The sequence below is a fragment of the Capsicum annuum genome, chromosome 6 (assembly GCF_002878395.1).
Source record: "Capsicum annuum cultivar UCD-10X-F1 chromosome 6, UCD10Xv1.1, whole genome shotgun sequence".
Taxonomy (NCBI): Eukaryota; Viridiplantae; Streptophyta; class Magnoliopsida; order Solanales; family Solanaceae; genus Capsicum; species Capsicum annuum.
The window spans coordinates 207,739,178-207,747,131 of NC_061116.1; positions in this window are offsets into that span (position 1 = coordinate 207,739,178).

The following is a 7,954-nucleotide window of genomic DNA, read 5'->3' on the forward strand; positions in this document are numbered from 1 at the left end:
CCCATATTCACCTTTTATATTTTTCAGATTTTGAGGGATCCAATCTCAAAATTAGTTGGTCCAACCAACTTATCATGAGAGTAATCAACATTAAAAGTAATGAAGAATTTTCAGATTCTTCAATATATGTTCAATACTCAGTATGGGATGTTGTAATCATTCATGTCAATTTATGAACTTTTATTCTAGCAAACTCCAAGTTTACCATGACATGTACCTTTTATTTTAGTAAATTTCAGATTTACTATTACATGAATAAATTTTTGAATTTACTACTTCATAAGTACAATTTAAAATAACTCTTCTTAGTTATTCTGCCTTATTCGGAGGTGAGTTGTGTGTGATACAATCACAATCAAGTGCACGTTTATATTAATAAGCTTTACTAAATATTATCACATTCACCCCAGGGAATGGATCTGTGCTAATAATAATCAAAATTTTCATTCCCGAAAATGAAATATAATCGTGTGTTAAGCCTATCAAATTATGATAGTTTATAACCTCTTTAAAAATATTGCTAATTTAAGAGCAAATCAAAGTGTGCATATAATGTGGAGAACTTTTCTCCAATATATCTTTAATTATAATCATAATAAGTGTGTGAAAATATTATCACTTGTCTTCTTTTAGACATATTATGTATTGATACCATATTCACTTCAGAGAATAGAGCATATTCAATGGGTTAGATTTCACGATTTCTCACCACATACCCATTATTTTGCCTTAGCCATCATAATATCATCAATATAGTGCATGAGATTCAAACTCAACGTCTTATCTATATAAATGTATCTTAAACGATAAATCTATTGGACTTGAACCCAATATCTTATTTTTATTTTTATGGTACATCAAGACTTTAACATGACGTCTTATTCGTTTGGTGCGACAAAACTTAAATCAATCGCCTTATCTTTAGCCAATAACACAAACGACAAAAGCGTTAATCAAAGCCATATGATAATTAAAATGAGCAAAAACAATGCATTATGATTAAGCAGTAATCATGATTCATACAATAAATGAAGTAAATTTTCTGCCAAGTATCTTTCACACCCTCCGGAATAAATCCAAAACATAAAATTGAAGCAACATTTAATATTCAATTTATTCGTGGAAAAGAAAAAACCGTACGTCAATATCTCAAATAAAATTCATGTATTAACTAATATAACACTAATTAATTTCTTCATAATTGACAAATATGAATACCAACAGTAAACATAATCAATACCCCTTTAAGCAAATCATTATAATAATCATTATGTGCAGTGATTATAAAAGAAATTATAAAAGATGTGTGTACCAAACTGTGATGACTGCATAATCTTGTGATTTTTTCTTCCCCATTTTTCGATTCAATTTTTTTTTTCAAAATTGAAATAATTTTAGAGACTTGTGTTGATAACGTGCTATGAAATATAAAAACAAGAACAAGAAATTATAAACAAAAACATGAATAAATAGAGAGAAGAGAAAGTAATTCTTTATTTCTCTTGAGTATTCTCTTGAGATCCTTGATGATGATTTACAATGAAGGAAACCCTCTAGATCTTGATAAATCTTATTAGATCATGATAGATCTTTACTATATTCTTGATGAAAATTCACTATAATGTAAATACATTCATAAGAAAATATAAATTTCTAAACATGTATTTCTAAGAAAAAAACACTACTAAAGTTAAAAAAAAGTAACTTTTCAGTTTCTTTTGTATGGTTTGATTTGAAGAGAAATCTACAAAAGTATTTTATTGAACTAAGTTTTTAAATTATTTAAATTAAATTCTACCATTATTTATAAGTTAACTTTATTGATGTTATCATACAATAATTTGCAATGTTAAATATTTCTTATATTTGAATGTCAGAATTTTTTTTATTTTAATAATAAATGGGCTAATTAATATAAGTTTAATTGAAAAAAATCTTAATGAAAAAGAATTGAGAAAAAAATGATGAAGTTAATTCAACATAAGATAAAACTTGATTAAGGTAAATAAGGCGAAGGGTATTTTTGTAAATAAACAATCTATTCTTAAAAAAAAATGCATATTATTCTTGGTACCACAAACCAAACAACCACTAAAAAATAATATCAAGATAACTAATCTCAGGATAAATAATCCCAGTATAACTAATTCCAATATAACTAATCCCAGCATAATTTATTTCCCAACCAAACGACCCTAAGTGTATTTTGTACCATGTTCGAGTCTGCAAACTACTTTGGCTTCCGGGGCTTAGTTCTATTCAATTGACAAAGTTCGAGGGACTTGTGTGTAAGGTCACTGTTTCGAGTGATGAGCCAAGTCAACTAAGTCTCAATCAACTGAGCAACCCTCGCATTTCGCGTGTTGATATTGCCTATGCAAGCATATATGGACCTAATACTTTGAATTTGATTGTATTTTAATTTGTTTAACTAAGTAGTCGTTTGGTCATAAAAAGTTTTTACTTTTTTTCGAAAAATTATTTCACTTTAGTAAAAAAAGTGAAAATTGTATACGTTTTGCCATGAAAATTTCAAATATAATTTCGGAATTGTATTTGGAAAAGTAAAAACATGTTTTACTTGTTTTCACTTGTTCACTCATACTCTCTCACAAAATTATAAAAACTATTTTAATTTATATTCATGGTCAAACACAACTTCAATTTCAGCTTCAACTTCAACTCCAAAAAATTATGATTTTCATGGTCAAACGGGCCTAAATGTTGCATGATAAATCAGAAAGCTTCCACACACCAATGTTCAAAGAAGCCGACCAAAAAGGAGAAACAATTGTACATTGCAACTGCTACAAAAGAATTTATGTTATTAGTACTCTAAGCCTAAGCAGTTGTACCTCCAATAGTTAGTTAAAGTTACTAAGTTACTAATCTTGTATTTCAATTCTATTGTTTAGGGTGGCTGAAGTATTTTATTTTACCTTATAATTTCTGTTCTTCAATTTCTATCTTAATGATGTAGTACGAGGACACCTGAGAGTAGCTCTAGCAGACTGATCGTTCCAGCCTATGCTACTATTTTAGATTTCGGAATCAAAATAAGTCAAGTATGAACAAAGTAACATTAAAAAGTCACCCTTTTAATTAGTTATCAAAATAGGCTAAATATAACAAGTTATTACGTTTTAGGTGAATCTTTTAGCGGTTGTTCAACGGTCGTAAACAGTACAAAATTTTGTATAAAACGTAATAAAATCTTAAATTTTATAAATATCTTCGTAAAATGTAAGAAAATATTTATCGAAAAAACGTAAAATAATACTGTTTTAGTACTATTGTAAAATGTAACTAATAGTTATGATTTTCAATATTTTAATTTTTTGTTTATAAATCATATTTAATAGTTACGTTTCCTCTAAAGCATAATATGTAATAAAATACTAGTTACCGTATTTAAAATAGTATGTAATAAAATAGTTACGTTTTACCCCTAAAATAGAATGGAATAAGAATATATCACCTAATTATTTAGTTCATTTTTATGAGAGGTCACAACAACAATTATACATTTAAGACTGACAAATTTTTTTTAAAAAAAAACATAATTATTTATTACATTTTGTTAAATATGCACTTTTCATTTTATTAAAACGTAATTTTTAATTACACACTTTTCATTTTTGTTTGACAAAAAGTAACTTTTTAATACATTTTATGAAAGAAAAAGTCAAGAAAAATGGGCAGAAAAAGGTGATATTTGATTTGACAAAACATATTAGTATTTTCTTACATATTATGCTTGGGGTAAAACGTAAATTATTAAATACAATTTATAAAAAAATTGAAAACCATAACTATTTGTTATACTTTATAAAAAAAATATTAAAACAATGTTATTTCAGGTTTTTCAAAAAAAAAATATACAAATGTAAGTTTTTCTTACATTTTACAAAAATATTTACAAAATATAAAAATTTATTACGTTTTATACGAATTTTTACATTGTTTATGACCCTTAAACAACTGTCAAAAAATTCACCTAAAATGTAATAAATTATTATATTTTACTTATTTTGATAAATAATTAAAGGAATGACTTATTTATGTTACTTTGTCCATATCTTTACTCATTTTAATTTTGAGTTCATTATCTTATTTCTTGTACTATGTATTTTGAAGTTTATAAATGAACAAATATCCAATTTCTTTCTATAATTTCTCTGTTTATTCTGTCTTCTTGAATTTTATTTCTACCTATTCTTTCTTTCATTTCTGAAATATTAACAAAAGTGCTACAACAACCTGCAAGTTCGGATCCCTAAAACGATTCTCAGATAATGTCTCCATTATGTAACAAAAATTATTAAGTAGTAGTTAGCTGGAGGAATATCTAAGGGTGTGTTTGGTACGTAGGAAAATGTTTTCCATGGAAAAATATTTTCCTAGAAAATATTTTCTTGGAAAATAAGTTAATTTTTTACTTGTTTTTCTATATTTGGTTGGTGGATGAAAAATATTTTTCAAAAAATATTTTATAGTGTTTGATTGGTGAATGAAAAATATTTTTCAAAAAATACATTCTAATGTTTAGCTAAAGCGTAAAAATATATTTTAAAAAAATAATTTTTAATCTCAAAAAATACTTTTTTAGGGTGTGTTCGATATGAAGGAGGAAAAATATTTTCTAAAAAGATAAGTCATTTCTTACTTATATTCGTGTGATCGTTATGCAAATTGGATAAGTATATATTTTCTAAAAGTATTTGTATATATTTAACAAAAATAATGAAAACGAATAGGGTAAAAAGGGTGGGATAAGAAAAAAGTTTTGAATTTATTTTAAAAAATAAATTAAAAATATTAGTTTTTTTTTGGAGAGGGGGTTGGTAAGTGGGGGTTGGAGTTGTCAAAATAGGCAATAATGGTGAGGTAAAAAAATAATTGTGATTTTTTAAAAATAAATTAATTTTTTTGGGAGATTGGGGGGGGGGGGGGAGTGGGGGGTGGGCGTAGGGGAGAAAGAGTGGGGTAAGAAAAAATTGAAATATTTTTTTTGAATAGGGAGTATTAGGGGGTGGGGTCGGGGTAGGAGAGTGAGGGTGGGGTGAGGAAAAAATTAAAATTTTTCAAAAAATTAATTTTAAATAATTAAATTTTTTTTAGGGGGAAAAGGAGGTCGGGTAGGAAAGGTAAGAAAAAAGTTTGTTTTTTTAAAAAAAATTATTTATTTATTTTGAAGGGGGTAGGCGTTTGGGTTTTGGATTTTGGGTTTTGGGTAGGGGTGAGGTAAGAAAAAAAATTAAAATATTTTTCAATAAGGGTGGTAGAGGACAGGGTGGGGGTGGGAGAGGGGAATTGAGGGTCGGAGTAGGGATGGATGATTTTGAGAGTTGTATGAATATTTCAACTTAAAAGTGAGGTTGAAAGAGAGTTTTGGAAAATGTTTCCCTTACTTTTTGAAGGTAAGTCATTTTCCTTAGAATTGAGGAAAATAAGTTGATTTGAAAAACATTTTGCAAAACCTTTAAGACAACCAAACATGAGAAAATTAAAAAACATTTTTCCTTTATACCAAATACACTAAGAGGAAAATTAATGTAAAAATAAGTTCATCTTCACCAGGCTTATTAGAAGTAACTGTTAGTTTGAACTTTATATACAATATACGAAGGCACCCACAAAGACGGCGAAAAACCCTAAGCAGTGTATGTTAGTGAAAGATGTGAAATTCAGGAGGAATCATCCAATAAGCAGACTTATGCTAATTTATTGAAGTCTAAGAATAGTAACATTAAAGAATTGCGAGTACCGCCTAAACCAGTAGTAATATTGGAGGGTAAACCAAGTATAACGTGGAAATCATCCGAAATAAGAAGCTTAATCATGCAGGAGAATTTACAATATGCTATTATAGGTAAATTTTCGTATGGAAAATCGGATATAATGAAGCTGAGAAAATCAATTCCTGTTCAGTATAGTATTAAAGGTGATTGCAATATAAGTGTATTGAATTCAAGACACATTCTCATTAGATTAACTGTATTGGAGGATTATGTTAATCTAATGTCAACAGTTGCATACAACATAAAAGCCAAGGATAGATTTTGGAAGATACGTACCCTAACGTGGGATCCTTGGTTCAAACTTGATGTGAAAACAACAACAGGGGTTGCATGGATCTCAATGTCTGATCTACCCCCTAACTTCTCTGCTAAGGAGGCTATATTTTCGATAGCCTCAGCGGTAGGAAAACCGTTAATAGTTGATATGGCGACAAAGAATAAAATAAGACTAAGTTGTGCTAAGGTCAAAGTGAAAGTATACTTGATAGCAAAGTTGCCACAAAGAATGAGAATAAATGAAGAAAATGATGTTACAGGGGAAATAAAGTTTAAGTGGATCCAAATATAGTATAACTATAGGCCGAAATACTACACGAAATGTTGTTTATAAGGGCATGATGAAAATACATGTTGGAATAAACATGCTAAATTATATGATGAAAAGATGAAGGAGCAAAGAAAATACCCAATTCAATAGAGTGAAGGTGACAAAGAATAAGAAGATGGAGTTGTTAATAACAACCATAGAAGGAGAAATAATTACAAGCACCAGTGGCTCACCAGAAGAAATAAATACAAAGAGGGTAAATATGGCCATATTATGGGAGAAGTGGAAAAAGAAGAAAAAAAAAAGTTTCTGTATCAAACACTTTTGATACATTAGCTAAAGAAGAGGTGAATGACAATGATAAGAATAAGAAAGAGAAAACAGATAGCCCCAAGTCTCAAACAAATGAGCAAAGAAAGCATAAAGGATTGGGTAACTAGCAGCTTTGGACATAAAGTACCCAACAAAGAGAAAGTTGATGATCATGAAGAGCAAGAGGAAAGCAAGTACAATTAGCAGAGAAGGAAACTAAGCAAGCAGATTCAGAACAAAGAGATACTATAGAGCAGACACAGTTCTAACAGAATAATGAGTCAATACAGTTGGCTGTGAATAGTATGCAGAGAACTTAAGAGTGAATAAAAGTGGTTGAAGATGTATTGCCATTGACAGTTGTTGACACCTAACTTTTACCCTCCACGACTAAATTTAATCTCGAGTTTCTTCAACTTTTAATAAAATTAAAATATTTATTTCATCCAAATAAATGCGCTCTAAAATATTTATTTTGGTTAATTTGGCATTTAATTGACGATTATATATATTCGCATACATTTTCGTATTTACATATCCGAAATTGTATAATTTTTGTTACTTAAATGAACACTTTTAGCAAAATTGAACTTTTACTGATTAAGCTTGAAAATTCATCTAAATAGATAAAGTCTTGATTCAAATAAACTTTGTTCTCAAAATTAATTTATTTGGGAAAATATTTATTTAATTTTATTAAATCAAGAAACTCAGGACTAAAAGAAGTATTAATTTGTATTGAATTTTTAATTCAGTTTAGCCAATCTATTATATTTGGCCATAATTGAAATGAAATTGACCATAATTGCAATGTAATCGGCCAATTGAATTCTTAATTTGGTCAAAATTAAATATATTTGGCTAAATTTTAAATCCCAATTTGGATTATATTTTAAATAACCCTAAATTCCCAAAAGCTCTCATAATTTTTACCCAATTCCCACCAAAATCAATTCAAATCCCAAAATTCAAAGATTGAAATTCAAAAATTATACTACATTGTACAATTCCTCCTCAACCTTGTCCTTTTTTAATTTTGAAATTCAAAAATTGTACTCAATTGTACAATTTCCCCTCAACTTTGTCCTTTATTTAAATTCAACTTTTGAAATTAAAAAATAGTACTACATTGTACAATTCTCCCTCAACCTTGTCCTTTTTTAAATTTTGGAATTCAAAAATTGTACTACATTGTACAATTTCTCCCACCTTATCTTCCACCTGACCTTATCTTCAATTTTAAAATTTTAAAAACACCCCTAAATTCTTTCTCACACATTGGTGGATGAAAAAA